Consider the following 26,081-nt stretch of genomic DNA (forward strand, 5'->3'; position numbering starts at 1 on the left):
TCTACTAAGCGAGCGTTTTCTACTCAACATCGGATCCGTGACTGGTGTTGTAAGATTCGTATCTTTACAATCTGTGTTGTTTTACCAATGTTGTGTAGCCCACATGGACATCTGATGCAATAAACAACATTAGACGTATTGCAATTAAAGAAATGTTTCATACTAATGTTAACACCATTAATGTGGCATGTCTTAGTTAGTTGAGTAGTATTGCAAGCTATGCACATGTTGCATTTATAGTGTCCCACCAATGGAACCAATTGTCTCATATTGTCTACCATATTGATGTCAGTGTTTTCAAAGGCATGAACCAAGCGATCCTGATGGTTCAAGCCTCTTCTGAAGGAGAACATGGGTTTGTTCTTTAACTCAAGTAAACTTTTGAAAAGAGACCAATGCTTATTCACAATCTTTTTGAAGTTATTCGAGTGAGTTCGAAGGTTGAAACACATATTTAATGTGGTTGTTTAGACCGTTTCTTGACTTCAAACAATGCTTCGCGATTATTGTACCAAGCACGTTTCAATAATCTTTTTAGTAATTTGGTTTGACAGCCACATGCTTTCAACTTCTCCTTCAATTTTTTGGCTTCCGAAAAATAATTCTCCTTACGAGTGCAGTTTCTGCGAAGTCGCCGAAACTTCCCAAAGGGCAACCCATCCTTTAGTGCTTGGGGGTGATGACTCTTATAATTCAAAGGCGTATTCCTGGCTGTTGGCTTAGCGTACATTGTTGTGTAGAGACGGTTGTTGATATCTACTTTTATTGTTATGTCCAAAACATTCATGCTACTGGGATCTGACTCAATAGTGAATTTTAGAGGGAGATTTTTGGAATCAAGCCATGTGTGGAAAGCATCTAGTTGGTCTTTATTTCCACGCCAGATAAGAAAAACATTGTCGATATATCTCAACCAACATATGATGTTTCCTGAAAAAGGATTTGATGCATCAAAGATGCATGCGTTTCTAAAGGTTGAGACATATATATTAGCTATGTCTGGGGCATATACCGCGCCCATAGCTACACCCTTTAACTGCTGGTAAAAGGTGTTTTCAAAGAGAAAAAAGTTTTTCACAGTGATATTCTTGTGCACTCAATGATAAAGGACGTTGGAACTTTATGGGGCCTTGGTCTACTTTCCAATAAGGTGTTCAAAATCATGAGTATGTCGTTCTGGGGAATATTTGTATAAAGGCTCTCAATGTCCATTGAGACCAAAAGTTCAGAAGCCGGATCAAACTGATGATTTTCTACAATATTGATAACGGCCATGGTGTCTCTAATATAGGATAGTTGATCAACAGCAAAAGGGCGAATAATAAAGTCGGCATATTGTGCCAAAGGTTTCAAGATTTAGTTACACCCTGAAACAATCGAGTGTCCAGGTGGTTTCAAGACGTCCTTATGCACCTTTGGCAATATGTAAATTGATGATACTGTGGGTGCTTTCTTAATGAGAAAGGAAGCCTCCTTCTCACTTAACCTACCTCCATCAAACCCTTCTCGACTTAAGTTGGAGAACAAGTTGGTCAATCTGTTAGTCGGATTGCTATTAAGTTTTCTGTAATGTTAATTAACAGATAGCTGTTTTAGTAATTCAAGTCTATATGCTTCTTTATCCCATAATAAAATGCCCCCGCATTTATCAGCCGGTTTTATTGTAACATCAGGAACAGATTCTAAATTCTGTAATGCCTTTTGTTTTTCTTTGGAAAAATTCGAGTTGAAATGTATTTTGCTTTTGAACAAATTATCTATTTCAGTTAGGATTGCATTTTCAAAGGTGACTGTGTTATAACCTACTTGTTGGTTGGTGCATCCTCCCTATTATTGTTCTCTGCCTTGCTGCTCAGCCAATGGTGATGTCATTTTGAATGTTGAGTGTGTTTGTGCTTGAGGAGAATTCAGTTGGAGCGGATATGCTGAGCAGCAAGGAGGCTGCCCCTGGTGGGGCATTACATGGATCTTACCATCATCTTGTAACTTATATTTTGATCCTGTAACCTGACAAATAAACCTACACCTTGTTTTCTACATGACCTGTCTACAAGACATCTTTACATTTTAACACTGGCGACGATTTAGAAGAACCTACGTGTGTGCTACTTCAATGGATAATGGATTATGAAGTCTAATGAAACGTCAAGGAAAAGGAACTTCAAGAGAACTTACAAGTTGGTATTTATGGAAGCTGGCACCCCTTAGCCCCACCCGTGACCACTCAATTGGTCGCGCTAAAACATAAGTGCCAGTTCCTGCTTTACTTCCCTCCTTTGCTAGCTCCTTTGGGACAGCGGTCCCCGTCCTGTCACTCTGGGACAGTGTTTTCTCTAAGTGCAGTTTTCCACCGACACTTCCTGCTTCTTTCTGTTCTTCTACTACCCTCTTGCCTTGGAACAGTTGTTCCTGTTCTCCTACGTTTGGAGAGTGCTTTCTGCATGTGGAGTTTCACAAAAGAGTGACCCCGTTGCATTGGAACACGCATATCCTTGCCCTGTTGCCTTGGGAGAGTGTTACTGTTTTGGATCCTCTGATCTTGCTTGTGCCTCAAGTACATTTGTTTGTGTTGGATTCCCCTGCTAATACATGCATTTATTCTGGAAGGTCTGACCCCTGTTTTTACCTGCGTGGGGAGTGTCGGGGTTTGACAGCAACCTTTGTCTGCATTCTTTGTCAGTAAATGGACTTATACTGGTGAGTCAGTCTACTTGTAACAAACTGTTCTACTGCTGGCTAATCTGTGTGCCTGCGCTACTTGTGCCAACCTGCTGTTAACAATTTTCAGTCTGAGTGAGCTCTACTTGGACTGGGAATGATTCCGTGTTTGGAGTAATGGATTTTGTGTTTATTCTGCCTCTCGAGTTGTGCTCACTTCCTAAGAAAAATGACTATGTGTTGCAGCTATTTCATTTTGTAACTTACGATATGTGCCAAAGGATTGACTTGCGGAACCTCTTTCTATAAGGATTGGCCTTGTAGCCTGTATTTATGGTATGGCAATAATCAACAGTAAGCATGTTCTTTAATATTGGAGGCCTGCCTGGCACTTTTAGGGAGTATCGGTTTGGGTGTTAGCTTTCAAACCAGTCAAGCTCAAGCAGATTACCTCGAGCCTTGGAACCGCGTTGGAGACTGGATTCTTTTTTCCTGGCATTCCATGTACCTTTGTGACATCTTGTCCTGGTTACCTCACTTCGATTCTGTGTTCTATGTGCTGCGAATTAGCTGTGTTCTAGATGTGGTGAAGTTCCTACCTGACTTTGCCTGTGATGCGCAAGCTGCAGATGCATCATTTCAACGCAACGTCGCTTCCCTGATGACGTACTTCTTTACAGGGAAAGTGCGAGTGACAAGGAGGATTATCTTTCACTGTTTGGACTGCATCGGACTCCTGCAACTTGTTTCGACTGTTGGAAGCATTCCGGTACTTTTGTTCTAATCTTTTTTTTCACCCTGTTACATCTGGCAATTATTTCACATCGTGAATGGTGCGGTCACTCAGTTTACTTTCAGATAAGTGGTTCCTCTGCATCGGAAGTTACTCCATGTTGTGCAGTTTTACAGTGCATGGCAATTTTACTTTGCCTCATGTTGTGACTTTAAAATTCGAACGCGCACTGTGCACAACCCAGCAAGATAAGATGAATTAATTTGTGTAATTTAGTAATAGACCTTTATTAGCTTTTACTTCCTAATAGGTGGACTCTCGGGTACTAGTATCGAGTACCAGTGATGTTACCTCCAGATTTAAGTTATTTATTATTTGAAATGTGCATTTATGAATATTCACCTTGTATAATCTGATTCTTCATACGTTTGTTGTGGTGAAATATTACCCTTGTATTCTGGTTTTGTATGTAGGCAATACCTGCAGTTTTAGGTAGTTGTGAAGTTTCTGCGAGGTGTATTCCCCTATAGGGAGGAGTGTTCCCCTATTACTGTGTGTTAGTGGGTGGTGAGTACCATTATACTGTTTTGTGCGGTTGTGAGTGTCTTTTTACTGTTTACTGGAGCAGGGAGTGCTCCAATCTTGGATTTTAGGGAAGTGAGTTTTCATATTACGCCGTTATTGTTTCTCAGGGAGGAGGGTTCCTCTATAGGGAGGTAGTTTCCCCTATAACGTTTTGTTCAGTTTCAAAGGGAGGTGTATTCCCATATAGGGAGGTGTGTTCCCCTATTACTGTGAGTTCCTCTTTTACGGTCTTATTCTGTTTCTCAGGGAGGAGTGTTCCCCTTTAGGGAGGTAGTTTCCCCTATTACTGTGAGTTCCTCTTTTACGGTCTTATTCTGTTTCTCAGGGAGGAGTGTTTCCCTATAGGGAGGTAGTTTTCCCTATCATGTTTAGTTCAGTTTCTAAGGGAGGTGTATTCCCCTATAGGGAGGTGTGCTCCTCTATTACTGTGTATTTGTGGGTTCCGAGTACCCAACTATTTGTTTCTCTAAGGGAGGTGGATGGAGCTCGCCTGCCATGAGTTCTGTAAGTGCAGTAGGGGGGTTTGTAGTCCCTAGTCCTGCCATAAGTTGTGTTGTGCAGTAAGGAGTTTTGGAATCCCTAGTCCTGCCATGAGTTGTTTCTTATTTTTCCTAGTTTGGAAAGTTATGTAATTTTTGATGATTTTATTGGTCATGACATATGTGTGTCTTTTCATCTCATTTACATTTGATTTTCCTTAATCAATATAAGGGGAAGATGTGTTATAACCTACTTGTTGGTTGGTGCAGCCTCCCTATTCTTTTTCTCTGCCTTGCTGCTCAGCCAATGGTGATGTAATTTTGAATGTTGAGTGTGTTTGTGCTTGAGGAGAATTCAGTTCGAGCGGATGGGCTGAGCAGCAAGGAGGCTGCTCCTGTTGGGGCATTAAATGATCTTACCATCATCTTGTAAATTATATTTGATCCTGTAACCTGACAAATAAACCTACAACTTGTTTTCTACATGACCTGTCTACGAGACATCTTTACATTTTAACACACTTTTTCCTTTGCAAACATGGCATTTGTTGGATGAAAGGTAGATGGATTTCTCAAGCCTGTTGTGTCATAGGATTGTATGGATATATTGGTCGCAAAGAAGTTCTTCAACCTGATTGAACGGAAAAATGTATACAGTTCCAATTTTGTTTGAAACAGATCGTTTTTAAATGTTGGTACAAAGGATAAGCTTGCAGAGAGTACAGCTACTTCTGACTCTGATAGAGTATGGTTAGACAGGTTGAAAATTGGGATGGTTTGAGAAAGACCTACCACTTGTAGTAGTTGTTCCTGGTCTGCCTGAACCCCGGTGTATATTGATTGCGGTACCATCCCCGCTTCGCTGCTCTCTGTCTCCGGGGGCGGGGGGCAGAACCCCTCCGTTCCTGCCCTAAAAAATCCTGGCGTGATGTTGATGGCTGTTGTTTGTATTGAGGGCGATATGGAATATCTGAGGTCTCATCACTGCCCGTATCGAAATTAGTGTCAGAAAGGTGGCTCTCTTTCTCATTGGTTGATTGAGTCCCTGGTGGATATAACAATCCTTATTTAAATAAGGGTATGTCTTGTCCTTACTATATCTTGTGATATCTTTTTGTAGTTTGTCTGTCTTTTTGTGTGCATTGAATTCTTCAAATTCCTTAATCGTTTGATAGACTTTGTCTAACAGGAATTTACTATTAGGGATGGTTGAGTCTGTAGTGATCTTCTTTTCTAAAGTCTCAGTATCTTTTGTTAGTGTTTTGATATGTTTCAGAGCTGTTTCAATGCTCAAAACCATCCAGGTACGTGAACATTCATTCGCTGAAAAACTAAAGCCTACTTTGAAATCTTCATCTTCTGTGAAGATTATGGGAATGTTTCTAATCTGTAGTCCCGTAGGTATAATGTTTGCATTTAGACAGTCAGTTAAGAACTTGGCGTGTAGTTCTGTTTGAACTAACTTCTTTAATCATTCAAGAAGATTAAGGTCTGATTCGAACCATAGCTGTGTAATGGAGCCTCTATTTCCTAAAAGGGATGGCCCACCAGCTATCTTTAAGATGTATTCATCAGTGTATGAGAAAGTCTCTGCCTCCGACATAAATAAAGTATTATAAATATAACCACTTCAACAAAGTGACCAATAGCAGACTACTGTCAGCACTAAAGTAATATCTCAACAAATGGGAAACCCAAAAAACCCTTGACGGCTTGGGCAGTAGAGTATAAGCAGGTAAATACGCCTACAAGGGATTTGTTCAATTGTGTATTTTTATCAATTGATAAATTCAATTTAGGAAAGCTCTATCAAAATAGCTTACAATTCAATTACTCAAGGAACAATTCAGATAATTTACCAATGAATAGATCATTCAAATAAAGTTTAAATAGACACGGGTGCATATATTCAAAAACTGATTTTATGTTGATTGAAGATTATTAGTTATAAAGGGTACAAATTAAAAATACAACACAATCTAGCCATAATATAAATAGAGACAGTTGGTTTTGCAATGTTGCCTATATGAACTACAGTGCAAAACATTGATAGAACAAGGGTTAATTGTTAAAATTAAAAATAATAACAATATATATGAATTGTTCACTCCTCATTGATGTGAGTGAAACCAGAGATGTCTCAATCACGTGAGAGGCGTAAACCTCAGGTTAAATTGCATAAAGGTATCTACACTCATAGGCACAACTGTTTTTTCCACCTTACTATATTGTTAGAATACTGTCTGTCTCAGCAGAGTTATATTTTAACAAATAAAAGTAAGCTCCTTTTAAAAAAACATGGAGCACATTATTTGCAATTAGAAATAGTTTTTTCCTTCTTCCTTTAGCATTGTGTGCTGGAATAGAGAACCTTCTGGCATTTTCCAATTTGTAGATTAGATATATCAAATATTAACCTTACTAATTGTGAAGTAAGTGTGAATAAATTAAATTCTTCCCTCACTTTTGTTCTCTTTTCTCTGGGTGGGATGTTCTGATCTTTCAGGAGATGGGTCCCCTCGCCTTTACTTATGGTTCCATTCAGGTCCATACTTCTGAATAGAGACACATTTGTTTGAAATTCTTTCACACGGGTGTGATTTTCAATTATAAGTTGATCAAATATCAAATATTACACGGTAACTGTTGGTTCTTTTTTGTGTATATATAGGGGTCTTATTATCAACATATTCAATGTCCTGAGGATGGTCTAATGGACACAGACATTATTAGACCGAAACGTTGACAACTACACCTAATTCATATTTTGTTGTTTTGTAGGCAATGTTTGATTTGTGTAAACGTCTCAGATTGCCTTAAAATCATTTTGTGAAAAAGGTGTTCACAATTGTAACTATGAAGGATATTTAATTTTATGCAACTGTTTCTTCTGGCTACATTGTGTTGTTTTTGATTTTGTACCTTTTATAACTAATAATCTTTAATCAATATAAAATCAGTTTTTGAATATATACACCGTGTCTTTTAAAACTTTATTTGAATGATCTATTCATTGGTAAGTTATCTGAATTGTCTTTGAGTAATCAAATTGTTAGCTATTTTGATAGAGCTTGCCTAAATTGAATTTACCAATTGATATAAATACACAATTTGAACAAATCCCTTGTAGGCGTATTTACCTGCTTATACTATACTGCCCAAGCTGTCAAGGGTTTATTGGGTTTCCCATTTTTTGAGATATTAGTATGAATGTGTATGCAAAACGAAAGTGCAAGGTTGCATTGTCCTCTAATGCGAACTTAGGGCAGGATCCTGTACGTAATTGTACGAAGGTCATGATGGTACGTCTTGAGACCCACTTAGTGAATCGATGGGTCTGCTAGTGAGTCCTAAAATCCATGCCATGGGTCCTGAGGCACATCTGATTGCTGCTTGAGTGGGACATGAGGACCCTCTGAGAGCTTCTAGGTGTAACCTGTATGTGATGAGGTCCTTTTTCATGAGAATCAGGCAATAGAGTCAGATAGCCTTGAGGACTGGTTTTTGGGATCAGAGAGTAGGCTGATAAATTAAGGAGGTCCGAAACAGGGTTTTAATTTCTACTATAACTGCTATGTCTGGTGGCCACTGCACTCAGGACAAAATCTACATTGATATCTGTTGACTGTGCCCTCACAGTGCAGAATATGCAGCAATGGCTGGTGACTGTTGTGCACAGGGCTACACCTGCAATGATGGCTGGTGAATACTGCCTCCCCAAGGCAACCTGCAGTGCTATAGTTGTTGCCCCTGGGGAAGCCAGCACAACCATGGCTGGAGACTGCTGCCCCCACGGCATTTCCCACAACTATGGCTAGAGACTGTGACCTCCAGGCAGAACCTACAAAAGTGGTTTGTGGCTTCTGACCCCTGGACTGAACCTGCATCAATGGATGGTTAACTGCTGACTGAAGGGCAGTATGCAGTGCACAGGGTGATTAATGCTGCCACAAGTCACCAGACAATAGTATGGTGGGTGACAGTTGCTCATGGTGTACACGTTTGGTGACCTCTTCCCTAACACCAGTATTGAGTGCTGTGACTGACGACTGCTGCCCCTAGGCAGTTACCACAGCCGTGGTCTTTGACTGAGGCCCCCAAGGCAAGTTGGTGATTGCTGTCCCCCAAGATAGCACGCAGTGTGATGGTCAGTGGTTGGTGCCCTCAGGGTAACTACCACCACCACGGTTGAGGATTGCTGCCACAGGTGAGCATGCAGTGCTGTGGCAGGGGGCAGCAAGCACAACCATGGCTCGAAACTGCTGGGTCCAATACAGAACCTGCAAAATCGTCTGGTAACTGTTGCCCCAAAGCAGCATACAAACTTATGGCTGTTGATTCCTGCCCCCAGAGCAGCTACCACAACTATGGCTGGTGACCTCTGCCTCCAGGCCAGCATGCAATGCTTTAGCAAATGACTTACCCCCAGGGCAAAACCACAGCCATAGCTGCTGACTGCTTCCCCCATGGCAGTTACCACAACCATGTCTGGCAACTGTTGCCCCAGGGCAGAACCTGCAACAGTGACTGGCAACTGCTGTACCCAAGGCAGCATGCAGTGTTATGGCTGTCGACTCCTGTTAACATGGCAGCTCCATAACCATGGCATGTGGTTTCTTGGGATATACTCCATGGAATGGCCTGGCTCCTTGCCATTGGGCATTGATTCTGATTTATGGTAGTACTTTCGTACAGACAAAAGGAATCCATTCCCTGTTGTCTCAGAGGAAATTTGTATGTTTCCTACGTCCTTGTTTCATGTCCTGAGGAGGCCCAAAAGGCAGGGGCCAATACCATTATACCTTGCGGAGTTCCTCAATTCACCCATAAGAACAAACCCAAGGATACTATCAACCATGAACATTATGTACTAAGATACATCTCCTGGATGTGTCGAGATTGATGTATTGATGGAACTACCACAAGGTGGACTTTCTTTCTACAATTAACTGGGAGACACCTACAAACTCAAATAGTTAATAAGAACGATTAATATATGGGACTGATATTGTTTGTACAGAAATAGTTGTGTTTATCCTTATCTAGGCTTGTTTATATAAGTGTGCTCAATGATTTAAGACAAATGATTTGGAATGGTGTGATACAATGACCGGCAAAATGAAAGCTAATTGAGTTACATAAACAAAGTCAATTCCAATAGTGAGCAGAGCAACTATTGTTGAATCCCCCTGGAGGAACATTGAAATTTCCCTACAGAGATCTCCTTATATGTTTTGTTTATCTTATGCCCAAGGTAGCATAGGGTTATTTGGGCTAACTCTTTTTTTTTTATTGAAGGTTGAAACGCGTTGGCTCCCACCCCGAGAGGTTCAGAGCAACCAACATAATTTTGCCTGCACCACACTAGGCGTATTTGAGCAGAATGGTTCATGCTCATGTTTGAAGTGTTGTAAAATATCTCTCTGACCTCTCTAGGACCTATTGCATTTTTGGACTTTGAGGACAAATGAAAATGCAGTCCCTTTGATGTATGAAAATAAGTAGGACTGCACTAAGCTAAAAAGTTCTTTTTTCTTTGGAATGTTTATTATTGGTCACGAATTACACATATGTATGTCATGTAAATAGCCTTCACATCACTTGTATTTGTTATTTGTTATGCAAACAGCTTGTGTTGTATAAAAAATCCAGAGGATGATGTTTTAATATGCTATGTGGCAGGAACTTTCTTTTTGATAAACAAAGTAAGCAGTATGAAAATGTAAATAAATATAACCCAGGGTCAATTAAGAAGACTGCTGAGGAACAAGTAAAACTGATTTATGGTGTCAGAGGTATTTTCCTTTATTTTGATAGACAGGGTAGAAACCTACAGCAATAACTGGTGACTGCTGCCCTTAAGGCAGCATTCATTGGTATGACAGTTCAATCAATCAGGGGTTGGTGAAGCGCGCTACTCACCCGCGAGGGTCTCAAGGTGCTGGGGGAGGGGTAGGTCTAGCAGCTCCGATCAGTTGAAAAGCCAGGTCTTGAGTGCCAGTCTGAAGGTGAGTAGGGTAGTCGAGCGTCTTATTTCAACTGGGAGAGCGTTCCATGCTGTGGCAGCGGTGTAGGAGAAGGCTCTCCCTCCGGCTCTGCTTCGATGGATGCGGGGACCTCTGCCAGGGCGAGGTCGGAAGAGCGAAGGTTCCTCTTGGGTTTGTGGAAACTTATTTGGTCGTTGAGGTATTTGGGTCCGATGTTGTTCAGGGATTTGTACGCGTGCGCGACTAACTTGTAGGTGACCCTCTTCTCAAGGGGGAGCCAGTGGAGCTCTCGTAGGTGCGGTGTCATGTGTGTCCCAGCGTGGTAGTCCTAGGACGAGCCTGGCGGCGGCGTTTTGGATGGTTTGAAGTTTGCGCAGTAGTGATTTGTTGATTCCGGCGTAGAGGGAGTTGCCGTAGTCGAGCCTGCTGGTGATGAGTGCATGTGTGTTGGTCTTTCGGCAGTCTCAGGGGATCCATTTGAAAGTCTTTCGTAGGGTTCGGAGGCAGTTGAAACTGGCGGAGGCAATAGCGTTGATAAGGCAGTTCATGGAGAGTGAGGAGTCGAGGATTATGCTGAGGTTCCGAGCATGGTCTGTTGGGGTCGGAGGGGGGCCGAGAGCGGGAGGCCACCAGAAGTGGTCTCAGGCTGAGGGGCTGGGTCCGAAGATGAGAACCTCGGTCTTTTCGGAGTTGAGTTTGAGGCAACTGTCCTTCATCCAGGTGGCTACTCCACTCATTCCCTCCTGGAAGCTCATTCTGGTGTCTTCGGGGTTGCTGGTGAGGGAGAGGATGTGCTGGGTGTCGTCGGCATAGGATATGATGCTGAGTCCGTGCTGTCTGACGATGGCGGCGATGGGGGCCATGTAGATGTTAGAAAGGGTCGGGCTCAGAGAGGATCCCTGGGGGACCCCACAGATGATGTTGGTGGGTTTGGAGAGGAAAGGGGGGGAGCATGACCCTCTGTGTTCTGCTGGAGAGGAAGGATCGGATCCAGTTGAGGGCGTCTCCGCGAATTCCCATGTTGTGGAGTCTGGTGGTCAGTGTGCGATGTGAGACGGTGTCGAAGGCTGCAGAGAGGTCGAGGAGCATGAGGGCTGCGGTGTGTCCCTGATCGAGCAGCATGCAGATGTCATCGGTGGCCGCGATTAGGGCTGTCTCGGTGCTGTGGTTACTGCGGAAACCAGATTGGGAGGGATCTAGTATGTTGTTTTCTTCGATGAAGGTTGTCAGCTGGGTGTTCACGATTCGTTCATAGACTTTGGCCGCGAAAGGAAGAGGGAAATGGGTCTGTAGTTCCTGAGGTCTGTTGGGTCCGCCAATGGTTTTATGAGGAGGGGCCTCACTTCAGCGCGCTTCCAGTCCATGGGCAGGTGCCCGAGGCCAGGTAGGAGTTGATGGTGCAGGTTAGCTCGGGAGCGATGGCCTTGATGGCTCTGTGGAAGATGTGCATTGGGCAGCGGTCCGTGGGGGCGCCCGAGTGGGTCTTCTTCATGGTGGGGGTGATTAGTTCGACTGAAGTGGGGCTCCATGTGGAGAGTGTTGGGTTGGCACTGGTCATGATTGTAGGGGCGAAGGCCGTAGTTGGTTTGTTGAAATTGTCGTAAAGGGTCATAATCTTCTGGTGGAAGAAGGTGCTGAGCTTGTTGCAGAGATCTTGGGTGGGTGTGATGTCAGTGGCTTCGCATGATGGTTTGGTGAGACGTTTGATGACGTTGAAAAGTTCACTAGCGTTCGCTGCGGTGGCGTTGATTTTTTCCCTGATGAAGGTTCTTTTGGTGTCCCTTATTAGTTGATGGTAGTTCTTCATGGCGGTCTTGTGGTTGATGAGGGCTTCGTTTGTCTTCTGGTTCCTCCATGTTTTTTCGAGTCGCCTGCAGGCGCGTCTAGTCTCTAGGAGTTCGGTGGTGAACCAGGCGGCTTTTGCGGGGTGTATCTTTGAAGACTGCCTGAGGGGGGCTAGTGTGTTAGCGCAGCTGGTAATCCACCGGTGGAGTTCCTTGGCGGCGGTGTCTGGGTCGCTGGTGGCTGCGGGAGGGTCGTTGAGGAGGTCTGGAGTGACCTTGCTCCAGTTCCGTGTAGGCAGGCGCGGGGCTGGTTTGGGCGCGGTGCTGGAGTTGAAGGTGAAGTGGATGCAGTGATGGTCTGTCCAGGGATGCCGGGTGGTGTGGGTGTACCGAATGTTCGGCCCTTCGGTGAAGATGGGGTCCAGAGTGTGTCCCGCGTTGTGGGTGGATGTGTTGACTAGCTGCTTGAGTCCTAGGTTGGCGAGATTCTCCAGTAGCACTTTGGAGTCGGCGTCCTGAAGGTTATTGAGGTGAAAGTTTAGATCTCCGAGCAGAATGTAGTCTGTGGAGGCGATGGCGTGGGTTGCGGCGAGTTCTGTGATGGTGGCAATGGGTTAAGTGTGAGGTCCTGGTGGTCTATAGATGAGAGTACCCGCAACGTTGTCCTAGGGTTGGTGTGTACCTGGAAGTGGAGGTGTTCCAGGCTGGGAAGCGCGCTGCTTGGGCCGGGTATGGTGAGTTTGAGGGAGGTTTTGTGTGCGATGGCAATTTCCCCCCCCCCCCGGTCGGTTCAGGCGGTCTAGCCTCTTGAGCTTGTAGCCGTCTGGTATGACTGTGGCAATGTCAGCTCCAGAGCTTGCATTCGTCCAGGTCTCAGTGAAGAAGGCGACGTTGGGGCGAGAGTGTTTAGTAGGTCCCAGATTTCTGTGGCGTGCCAGTGTAGGGAGCGTACGTTGAGAAGGATGCAGTTTATGGTGCTGGCGGGTCTTGCTGCCGGTGTGTCTTTGTCGGTTGTGTGCGGTGGGTCCACGGAGAAAGTGTTGCGGCAGTGGGCGCACGAGAAGGCTCCTTGAGGGGTGAGGCCTGAATGCAGGGTTTGAGGAGGCTGGGTTTGAGTGCAAGGAGCCTGGCGAAGGTGTGGTAGGGAGGGCCCGGCGGACCAGGGGTCCTGGCGCTGGGCGCGGTCCAGGCGCAGACGGGCTTCCCTTAGGCACGCCTTCGGCACGACTGCACAGCGGTCGCCGTTTTAAAGGGGAGGGGGGCGGGATTGATGAGGAGGCGGGTGGGAGTGTGGAGGGGGCGGGGCAAGAGCAAGCGATCACCGGGGCTCGGGGGCGGGAGGCGGCAAGGCGCTACGGCGCTGGATTAACGTGGGGAAACAACCTGTAAAAGAAGAAATCCCAAAATCCCAAAACAGAGATACACCAAGACACGCGCTGATGTCAGGAGCGCGGTAACACAATCACACCAAAAACCTTGTGCAGAGTCGGGCGCGAGGCTCGAACGCTGCTGCTGGGCATCAAATGCGGCGTGTATCAGCTGGTGGTGCTGCAGGGAGAGTTGACTGCTGCCCCCCCCCCCCCCGGTTGCCTACAACTGGTGACTGCTGCCCCTCAGGGCAGTAACCATTGCCGGGGCTGGAATCTGCTGCCTTTAGGACATATCCTGTAACAATGGCTGGTGCCTGCTGCCCTCAAGGCGGCAGGAAGGGATATAGCTGGTGTTTGCTGCTCCAGGCCAGCTCCCAGAGCATCAACCTCAACCATGGCTGGTGACTACTGCTCTCAGGGCAGAACCTGCAACAAAAGCTGGTGATCGCTGCCCCCACAGTAGCATGCAACGCAGTGACTGGTGACTGCTGCCCTCAAGTCAGCAGGCAGTGACAACGGCTGATGTTTGCTGTCCCATGGCAGAACATGCAACAATAGCTATTGACTGCTGCCCCCAAAGCATCTTTACCATTCTATGACTGGTGACTGATGAACCAAGGGCAGAACCTGCAACAATAGCTGGTGCCATTAAGGCAGAATTCAGTGCTATGTCTGGTGACTTCTATCACTAGAGCAGCATGTAGTACTGTGGCTGGTGTTTGCAGGGTGCGACTTGCAACAATGGCGAGTGACTGCTGTCCCTAGGGTAACTACAACTACCATGGCAGACAATTGCTGCTTTCTGGGCAGAACCTACAACAATGGGTGAAAGGTGCTACCCCCAGGTCAGCATACAGTGGTATGCCTGGTGACTTCACCACAGACAAAGTTGGTGACTGCTGCCCTCAAAGCATCATGCAACACTGTGGCTAGAGACTGCTGCTCCCATGGATGGCAAAACCTGAAACTATAGCTGATGACTGTTGCTTCAAGGCAGTGTTCAGTGTGGTGGCTGGTGACTCTACACCCCCTGGCAGTAATACCAACCACAGTGGGTGAATTCAGCTCCTAGGACAGTAACCATCACGATGACTAGAGACTGCTGCCCCCAGGGCAGATCCTGCACCAATGGCTGTTGACTATTGTCTTCAAGGCAGCAGGCAGCGATATAGCTGTTTTTTTGCTGCCCCAGGACAGCTTCCATGAGCATGGCTGATACCCCCAGGGAATCAACCACAACAATGGCTAGGGACTTCTGCCCCCAGGGCAACTACCAGAACCATGGCTAGTGACCGCTACCCCCAAAGCAGTTTCCGCAACCATGGCTGGTGATTGCTTCACCCAGAGCAGCATTCTGGTGGCTAGTGCCCCAAAGGAAGTTACCACAAAATTGAATAGGTCCCCAGACCCCACTTCAACCGGGGAATGGGCACAATCGCCTTCTTCAAGAACAGAGCTCGAACACCGTCCCCCAAGGACTGACGACGGGACCGGCACAAGGGAGTCGGAGTCCGCACCACGCCCGAGGGGGGAGGAAGGGACTGAAGCTCGATCCGATACCCCCGTTCGAGGACATCCAGCACCCACTAATCAGAGGTCATCAGACGCCAAGCGGGAAGGAACAACCGCAACCTCTCACCAACCTCGGGCGCCACACCAGCGGGACCCACGACCGGAGTGGCATAGTCAGGAACGCTGTGGCCCTGGTCCAGCATCACGGGGAGGCTTCTTCTCGAACTTCCGAGGGAAACCTCTACCAGCACCCCTCGGGCCTTTAAAGGAAGACTGTTGAAACCTGGAAGGCTGATGAAAAGTCTTGGCATGAGAAAAGGAAGAATCCTTACGAGAAGGCTGCCGACGGAAGGAAAAAGAATGCTTACGCTCCTTGAACACCTTATGCAGCCTGTCCTCAAGAGCGTCCCCAAAGAGGCGAGGGCCAGTAAAGGGCAAACGCAAAGCCATGGACCTCTGGGCGGCATCCGTATTCCAACCCTTCAGCAACAGATTCCGACGAGCAGCGATAGAGGAACCACAGGACAAGGCAGAAGCGCGCACAGAATCGAAGGCAATGTCTGAGAGGAATTCAGCTTGACGCTTCATAGATTCCAGCAAGTCCTGACAACAGCCTCCCTCCTGCATCGTGGAAAACAACGTCTTAAAGTCAGTCAACAGAGATTGAGTGACATAAGCCCCATAGACACTAGAACGGATGGCAAGGTGAGAACCAGCATAAGACTTCCGCAACGCAGAGTCAATCTTCTTATCCACCCCATCACGAAGAATGTTATCATCCGCCATTGAAGGTCGACCAACCAAACTCGGGACAATGGAATCCACATGCACAGACTCAGGAAAGGACTCCTCCATGTTCTGCAAAGGATAAAGCTTCGACATGAAGCGCGGCATCATAATGTGATCCGGGTCCTTCAACTCATTCAAGAGGACATCCATCACAAAGGGATGAATAGGAAGAGAAGTAGCAACAGGCTTCCAAAATTGCGGCAAAACAGCATCAGAGGAAGTACTGGCCACAGCATCATCAGGAAACCCCATGTTATCACGCACATGAGAAAGCAGGTCAGGCAACAATTCTTTGGAAACATATTTGCCCTTCAGATCCACTGCCCCCAAGGAAACGCCATCAGAAGAATAGGAAGAAGAAATGTCCGAATAGAGGGCAACGCCCCCACCAGAAGGACTCCCTGTAGACTTCTTGGAGGACTTTAGATCAGACAAAGTCTCCAAAATCAGGCGCTTCAATCTGCCATCATCCAACTTGGTACGCTTCCCCGCAGGGGCAGAATCCCCACTGTCCGCAAGGGAAGAGGAAGAGGAAACAGGAGACATATGCTTCCGCTTTCTGTGATGCTTCCCCATCATGAACCAACAGCAAACGAAGCAACACCAAAGGCAGGAACCAGCAAGTAACAGAACTGAAAGCGACACCCCCCCTCCCTTTAAATAAAGGAAGCAGGAAACCACCCCCAACAAACACAGCTGGGAAGAAAAACGAAAGCGAGGCGGAAGGAGGCGTGGCCAGGACTTCAAACACAAAACGACACAGTGCGCGGCCGCCGAAGGCACCAACTGGCACATGAAGGGGAAGAATCCTTTCTTCCACAAAACAAAAGCGCAACCGGAGCCCACCCGGGCGCATCAACGGCAGTCACTCAGGAAAAAGAGAGCGGAGCACTCGGAGCCCAACCTGAGTGCTTCCAAGACACCGCCTCACACGGAGCGCCCGGACCCCACCCCGGGCGCTCCACAACAAAGGCCCCGCCTGGAGCAATACGAACCGCGGAGCACTCGGGGAAACCCGAGCGCTCCCAAAGAAGAAAGCACACGGAGCGCCCGGACCCCAACCCGGGTGCTCCGTAGTAAAAGGCCGTCCAGAAAACACCAAACCGAGTGCTCCCCAGAAGATACACAGCACGGAGCGCCCGGACCCCAACCCGGGCGCTCCTCAATGACAAAAATCCGGCCCCAGCACAGGTAGCCCGCACCCGGAGCGCCTGGGCCCCACCCTGGACGCTCCTGAAAGGCCCGCGACCGGGCGGAGACAGACGCCAGGGAAGGCAATAAATCCCCAACCACACTGAAGGAACCCGGCAAACCAGAACACTCCTTCAGAGCAAGAGCCCAAGACCACAACCAGCAGGCAGAGCGACGAACTAAGAAAAAAGCGGCGGGCACCAGAGCAGGGAAGTACTCACCCGGCAGCAGCAGCAGCAGGATCCCAGGAAGCCAGCGCAGCCCAGCAGAACCGGCATCCAGGAGCCTGAAAGAGTCCAGGAAGCCCAGCAGCCCGACTCGAGGAACTCCCACGAAGGTCCATGAGCGCCCCCAGAGCCCAGCAGAGGAGGAAACCACAGGACAACACGAAGCAGGTAAGTGCCCAGCACCTACCCCAGTGTCCCCGTCAGGTCCACTGACAGGAAACAAAACAGGATGTGCTTTCTGTTGGCTGTGTAATTATAGCCCCTGACGGAGGGTGGGTGGAGCCTAAAAGCGTTTCCTGTTTTGTTTCCTGTAAAGTGGAATACCTCATTAGTTATGACTGGGTCGAGGACGATGGACGTAGAGGTAATGGGCAGTTACTACAAGCATAGCTGGCGACTTCATTGTTGTAGCTGATGGCTGGTGACTACTTCTCTCAAGGCAGCACGCACTGCCACTGATTGTAAATACTGCAATTTCAGGCCAACCACCACTGTGCAGTGGTAAATCTAGTGTGGGTCACAATGCTCTACATTTTTACCCTGTTACTTTCTTGGTTGTGAAAATATTTCAGCGAGCCAAAAGCAGGATGCTGAAGCTGCAGTTGCCCTTCAATTTGGGACATATTGTAATCAAACTCTAACGTCTAAGGTTTTGTCTGGGGTGATGTCAGGATACATAGGAATAGAGGACACTTCACCTCTCAAAAATTCTTCACCTTGCCCAGATCCCAGCTCATAGATGTGTACATGGTCATTTCTTTGCTTCTTGACATCTCCCAGCAGGATAAGGCCGAAAACCAGACTCTATGATTTCAAGGTTTTCACACAAATATCTGGGTTGGAGAGTTAATGGCATGCATCCCCATCCTCTCTTATGTGGTGGGGTGTGCATTGATGTGCTTTTCTAGTTCTTGAAAATGTATGTCCATGCCATTCTATACATTGTCAGTCTATAAATGCAGTACCAGGTGTCTCCCAGTGTCAGGCTTTAGCACTTTTTATTATAAGTTTATTGTATGCAATTTCTTTCAGCATGATTTTGTTTCACCTTCTCTTAGCTCTAAATAAACAGATTGTTTTGGAACTTGATTGTCTATTAATTCTTTGTTTATTGTTTTGACTTAAACTGTGGGCATGCTTGATGGATGGATGAACAAAACGTTTGTAGGTTAGATTTTTGAGGAGACATTCTTTATGCGTGGTTATGCAAATCAAGTGTAAGCCCATACAGACATGCTTTTGATTGGTCATTCATAGTGATTAATTACTGAGGCCCCATTTAATTCTGCCCATATGAACTAGTAAATCCTTCCTCCCACATTCAGTTTCTGAAAAAGCATTGCATGAATATTGACAACAAACTAAACCTTTAACCTCAAATTAACTTAGTTATTACTTCCTGTAGTTTTTAATCTATGGACATTAAATGTAAGTGCTGCATTATTTTAGCTTTACCAGCAAACTCAAGCAGTTCATAAAACATAGTCAATTGCTACCACTCAGCCTCCACACTTGTAGGTGTAGATTTGGATAGAGGACCCTGGCCATTTGCTGCAATAGAAAAGCCTCCCAATATGGAAGTCTGATCTTAGAACAGATGCTCATGCCCAGAGGTTCCGGGTGCCACACCCTCCTAGGTCAATCTGAAACCACAAGGACGACTTGGGCCAGGTCGTTGTTGATCTTTCGCAGAACTCTCAGAAAAAGAGACAGGGACAAGAAGCACAGCTCCTGTTCTATTCCAGCCGGAATGTATCGCCTAACAAGTGATCTTGCAGAAACTTCAATGTGCAAAACTTTTGACAGTGTGCATTGTCTACAGTGGCGAATGCATTTAGCCACGGTTCTCCCCACTGCTAGAAGATGTCCTTTAGCAACTAAGAATATAGATGCCTCTTGCATTCTGCCATATGCCATCTGCTCGTCTGCTTTGGCACTCAGTGTTCTTGCCAAGTGGTTCACGATCAGGTAGATGTCCTAGAGCTCCAATCAACTTCAGAGGTGCAGAGCCTACTGTCACAGGACCCCACTCCACTCTGTTTGTTGCAATGCCACATGACGGTTGTAGTGTTCCCCTCGGTGGATGGCAGGAAGTCCTTCTTGCACATGCGAATGGTCTGCAACTCCAGCAGATTGGTATGGAGCCAAGCTTCTGTTAGAGACAAAACTCCTCTGATCTCCACCTCTCCCAGATGGCCTGCCCAGTGCAGCAGAGACACTTCCATCCCCACTCTCAGCCCTGGGTGGAGAAGGGAGAGGGGTCTTCTACTCGACTAATTTAGTTGGAGTATTCACCACTGCAGATCGGGAGACTTCTGATGTCATAGATGACATCAGACATATTTCCTTGATGCTGTGCCCACTGGTATTTCTGATTCCATCGCAGAATCTGCATCTGCACCCTGGCATAGCTGGCAAAGCGGATGCAGGAGGCTAACAGGCCAAGAAGTCTCCTAGTTGCTCTCACAGTGACCCAGGAATGAGGCTAAAACAGAAGGATGGTAGCCCAAATGTCCTGTGCTCACAGAGGCGGGGAAGGCCTGTAACTGCACCGTGTTCAAGACAGCTCACATAAATGGAAGCCTCTGCAAAGGAGTCAGGTGCGACTTAGGCTCATTGATAGTGAACCCCAACAATGTTATGTAAGATGTTCGCCATTGTCTGCAGGTGGTATAAACCTGAATGTGGCGAGCCCACCTTCAATAACCAGTGGTTGAGATGGGGAAAGACTGGTATCTCTGATCTCTTAAGATGGGCAGCAACCACCGCCAACACTTTCATTAAAACATATGAGGCGCTGGTGAGGCCGAAAGGGAGCACAGCAAAAATGCTCCTGGCCTACCTTGAACATCTCTCTCCTCTTTCCGAGTCCAGTAACCTCTATAGCAGAAGCATTGACAGGTGCTCTTATGAATGTTTCACTGATGTTTAGAGGATGTTTGATGAGGCAAAAAGAAAAGTAGGGCACAGCCATGCTGAACGATTTGTAAGAACCGTCTGTCAGACATGATGGATCATCACCGGAGGAAGTGCTAAATCAGGCCCTGCACTGTATGGACATGCACCGCTAAAGGCACACTAAAGTGGCTTGGTGGCTGTTGCAGCAGGGGAGGGGGAATGGGAGAACTGATGCCCCTGCAGGCCTTAAAACTACCTGCTTGACCATATCCACAGTCTCCAGTCTTGTAAGCAGTGTGGTGACTGCTGTACTGGTTGTGGAGAATGTTCCTATATGCCAACCCTCTAGAATAGCCTCTGAACTTTTAAACTAGTTTTGTATGCTGCTTGCAGGGGGCAACAGGCCCAGGAAGCACATCTTGGCTCTGCTCTCCTTAAAGCAATCAAAGGTAGAATTTACCTTTTCACCCAAAAGGTATGAGCCATCAAAAGGCACATCCATTAGAGAGGCCTGTGCATCATCATGTGGAGCATATCATTGTGTGTGAACAGAGCCAACTGCACTCCCCAGACAACCAGAAGCATCTAGGCCAGTGCAGATAACATATTTTGCCTATCTTGTGGCTCATGAATTGTTTGAGCCAAGAAGGCCACAAGGTTGTCCAGAACTGCTAGCATGACCTCATTAGCCTTGTACCATAGGGCATGGGCGTAGTGGCCCAAAAAGCAGACAGAATTAGATGACTGCAATTCTATACTTGTAGAGGAAAACATACACTTGCCAAAAGCCTCAGTCTTCTTTGACTCCCTGTCCAGAGAAGTCACGGGAAATAAACTGGGATTCAGTTTACTGATTTCAGTCTGAACAACAAGAGTCTGTAGAGTAGGATGTTTAGAAAGAATATCAGGATCGCCAGGAGCTAGTCTGTGACACCTGGTCACTTGCCTATTGACTGGTGGGCTGGAACAGGATTTTGATAAAGTGGCCATTAAGGGATCAGTGAGGGCCTTGTTAAAATGGAGAAAAGCCTCAGACATGGCTGGCCCAGGCTGCAAAGGTTCTGTAAGGCTGTTTGTTTTGGTCTCTATTAAAGGCAGCTGTAAATCTAGGATCTCAGCTGCCTGCTGGATCACCACTGCAAAAGAGGCAATTTCTTATGGTGGTGCCCTTCGGGGCAGTGTTAAGCCCACTGACATCTTCTAAATCAATTTAAAAGGTATTATGTGAGTAAGGAGAAAACCATCTCCATCCCACCATCAGCTTCATCCTGGGGTATCCCTTGTTCAGAGCCTGAGCCAAAAAGAGCCTCTGCTGACATGTCCCCCCCATTAGAAGCACCGTGTCAGGATTGTAATTTTGTAGCATGACAGTGGTCAAGATCAAGCAGTCGGTTCGGTGTCCAACATTATAATCAGCATTGGATTCTCTTCCAGCGCCAGTGGCATTGGTACTGACATTGATGTGGAAAGGTCAAGTAGAAGCTTGTAATGGAATCGATATGGAGCCCTAAGTAGGACCTTAGAGGTCACAATGCACCGGGGATGGATCTGCCCGTGTTAATCAAACTGAGACACCAACTGGTTCCCTTGAGGCCTGAAGGAACACCAGAAGGGGCCTGAAGCATACTACACATCTGCAGCATGTCCGTCTTAAAGTCTTGAATCTGCTGCACCATCACGGATGGCCTGGGAACTCAAGCACACCAGGAGCAGCCGAGGAACCGGTGAGACCGAAAACCTTGAGGATGAAAAAAAATCACATCATAACTCCCTCTCACCTTCTGTTTTGGTTCAGGCTGGTGGGATGGGGATCCCACTTCACTCTTTTTTATATTTGGGCTTGGATTATGCCTTGGACTTACCAGAGGACTTTGAGCCTGAAGTTGACCACTCACGAAAATTGGACTGGGACAGAGTTTGCACCCACAAGTTGGAGCAGGAATGGAACTGACACGAAAGCCGCAACTTCTTTTGATTGGTGACATACAGCTTTACCTCCCAGTTCCAGATCGCTTTTGGGTGCATGTGAGCTCATTTTTCGCACAACTTGAGTCATGCCCCCAAGCGAAGGCACCAGAAACACAACTTTTGCAAGTCTGTTACTGACATTTTGTTTTTTTACAGTCATGGCAGGGCTTGAAACCTGTATTTTCAAGTGGGACATCGTTCCGTAGTACATTGAAATTTGAAGACCAGCAAAATTGAGAGCAGTGATCTGGATCCGCATTGGAAGACCCGAAAAGAATGTCATTGCACCAAGGAGCAGTTTATATGCATGTCTGCTCAGTCCCTTCTTCAAGGATATTGAGCCAATGTGGAGCCACATGACACCATCTAGCGGTGTGCGGAGCACTGTTGAGGATCCGGTCTTGGGCCTGGAGAGTATTATACCATCAGGAATCCTTAATTAGAAGTATTCAACAGAATGTGTATGGATGAGCACACAATCAATCTCCTCTGTGTAGGTGGGTACACGTGGCCTTCGTTGAGGTGTCTCATCTCTCAGGGCATAGGCTGACCTGCTAGCACAGCCTTTATACAGGAAGGTGGACACAAAGAGATAATCTTGCTCCATTAAAAGCTATGTTAATCATCATAAACTCATAAACGTGGCTATACAACAGCTGTAGTGGAGGAGAAACAACTCCCTCAGAAGAAAGGGAATGGGAGACAAGAGATAGCTGACGTCTACTACAAAACCTATAAGGCCCTCTATAACCTTCACATATGCAGGATGCATCGACTATACTCCACCCAACATGTTTAAAAGCTGTACTTACTACTACACAAGTTTATATTCAGAAAAACAGTAGAGCACTTGACCCGTGGGGTGTGGATATTAAGCCATGTGCCCCCACAACTATAGATCAGCTGACACCACTTGATAGTTGTGTCATTGCTGGTAGGACTCATGATAAAAATAATAATGCTTGGGTATATCCCTAACTTTAAACAAAAGTCTGGACAACGCTGTGAGCAATATCTATAATCATGAATGATAAGTTGAGGGTCATGATGGCGTGTGTCGATGTGGCAGGAATGTTTCAGGCTAACATCATTGTCTTTCCCGCATATTTTGCATTGTGAATCATAGCCTGTTTATTGCTTGTAATGGCAGATAAAGGTATGAAATCATAGGTGTTGTGCTCAAGTTGGCAGAGGTGTGGGCATATCTGTTGTCTTCCCAGTAAATCAAAGGGACACTAGGTTTAATTCACATATGTGACACATCTTGTGATATCAGTGCATAAAGTCTCGTCTCTTTAACACCCTGTGAGAAGACCTGGAGAAAGACTGATTGTGTCGTTTTCAGACACTCTTTCCCACATTTCTTTATTATTATTATTTATTTCATCTTTAAAGTACTTGATCATCAAATGGCCTCTTGACATTAAAAACTAGTAAGGCAGAAGGGATATACTGAGTAAAATGATTAACTCAAGATTAAGGTTTTCAGAGCGTACCCAAAAGCCAAATGTCTCTAAAGTTAAAGGTTGTCCTGGAATGGCAAAAAGAACTGCCTTTCAAATGGTACTTCTTCACCTGAAGCACGGGTACCAGAGCTAATGTACTGATCTTGGGAGTTGATCTGTGTTGCATGAAAGGGAGAGATCAGAAATACACCATATCTATGAAGATATGGCGTACTTCTCTCACAAAGCACTTGCACACTTCAGGCAGCCTAGCACCAACGCAGGCACGCATGCGCCATGGTGCAATGGTGCTTACATTATGAGCTGGATACCTTCCTGCACAAAAGCAAAGCTCAGAGACATAGTCCTCTTTCTATGTGTTCTGCAAACTTCAGCATATAGAAAGAGGGAGTAACGAGGAGAAATTAACATATTCCTCCTTGTTGCGTCTCTCTCGGGTAGGTGCACCATTTTGGCAAAACCTAGATCTACTGCCTTTAGTAAGTCTAGATAGTTTCAAAATACATATGTGTATGCATTGAAATGCTCATGCTCTACACATATAACGCCTACCCAATGTAGTATAACGCAATGTAGCACACGTGTTCCTTTACTTTTTTACCCCACAGTGCAACACAAATCAGCCCTTGGGTGGCTTTGTGAATGTCAACCAGCATTTTCCATTATGGCTGCATCAAAAAAATTGTGCAACCACAACACAAAAGGCTTGTAAATGTAGGCCTTGATTTCCAATCTCTCTTGCTATTTGATACAGTTTTGAACTCTACTCTTTGTTCAACCCCGAACCAGTGCAGCTGAAGCATGTTCAGCTCTTCAAAATTTCTGAATGATTTGAACCAAAAGGTTCTGCTTGTACTACAGAATCAGAACAGCCTCACTAGGCAGTTCTAAATAAAGGCTGTTGCAATGATCTCCCCTGAATTGTATACACGCTGTCATTATAGCTGAATGTTTCTCTTTAGGGAAAAACTGCAGATTCTTTCTGAGGTTTCAAAGGACCTAGGGAGGAGATGATTACTGTGGTGATCTGCAGCTTGGGGGAGGTTTCCTGGTCAATTACCATACCCAGAAATTTAAGTTTTGAGGGAGTAGATGGAGAGGACCCATCTCCATGGTCCATAACTTGCTGTGCCAATGCCTTGGTTGTGATGCAGCAGTAGCTTGGCTTTTCCAGCACTTAGCTTTAAGACATTACAGTCAGTCCACTGTTGGGCAGCTGCCAAGCAGATACTCAACTTAAATGCTGACAAGTGAGAACAGTTGTTCACTCTGATGGTGATATGAGAGCCATTACCATAAGGGCCTTAACCTAAAGGATGTAACAAGCAACAGCCAAACATAGATCCTTATAAACATGATGAACAAAGATGACCCATTTGGTACCCCTTTACTTGATCAGATCGTATGGGAGTCCAAGACAGAAAACTGAGCACAGTTGGATAGAAATTACTTAAGCCATGCCGATCTGGAGCCACAGATCCCGATATCTGTCAGGTGACAGATCAGAGTTTCATGATCCATTTTGTCAAATATGGCAGAAAGTTGCAGCAGGATTACTGCTACAGTGTCACTGTCATCTTGAATACACCATATTTCATCCTGGGCTAGGAGAAATGGACGATATATTTACAGGAGGGCTCCAGGATAGAACCGCATCCTGATGCTGTGTGTGTCCCGGGAGGTGGGGGTTCCAGCCTCTTATGAATTTTGGATAAAGCATAGATTAGCAGTGTTCCAATATGTTCTTTGTTTAGAAATGTGTTCCCATTCTTCCCAAGCAACCCTTGCACAAGACCTAAATGGGTAATGTCAGCTAGAAGTGTTTTGTGTCATTGGTGAGGTCTTTGTTGATCTTGAGATAACAAGTATCTTCTCCCAGTTGGTTAAGGATTTCAGTGCGATAATCGCCTATGTCCTGATTCACAATTCCACCCCCTTTGTCTGCAGACTTAAACACTATGTCAGAGTTTTTCTTCGGTGTGAGAATGGCATGGTTTTCCATTTTAGTATGTTAGATTTCACATAACGTCTCTCTTTGCTCATGGGGTCAATATTTTTCATCTCCATTTTCTCAAAAGCCAAGACTTCACGTGGCATTGTGTGTGAGGGTGGCATTAATGTAGAAGGGGGTCTCAGGCCCATGGTATCAATTTGGAATGAGATGGACTCTCATCAAAGAAGTGAATGAGCTTAATCTTCCTAAACAGACGCTGTATATCAAGCTTGATTTAAAAAAAGTTTGGTCTGGTGGTAGGGAAAGAGAGCCCTCTGCTAAGAATGGCAACCTCATCAGACAAGAGGGTATGATTGGACAGGTCAAATATGGTAATCTACCAATGTACCATTAACCCTTGGTATAACGGGGCCAGTTAGTATTTTTTCCACGTCCTTTCTTGTTGTTCCCTCTAGGAGAACTACAAAATGCCAAGCTTTT

The sequence above is a fragment of the Triturus cristatus genome, chromosome 3_2 (genome assembly GCF_964204655.1).
Source record: "Triturus cristatus chromosome 3_2, aTriCri1.1, whole genome shotgun sequence".
Lineage (NCBI taxonomy): Eukaryota > Metazoa > Chordata > Amphibia > Caudata > Salamandridae > Triturus > Triturus cristatus.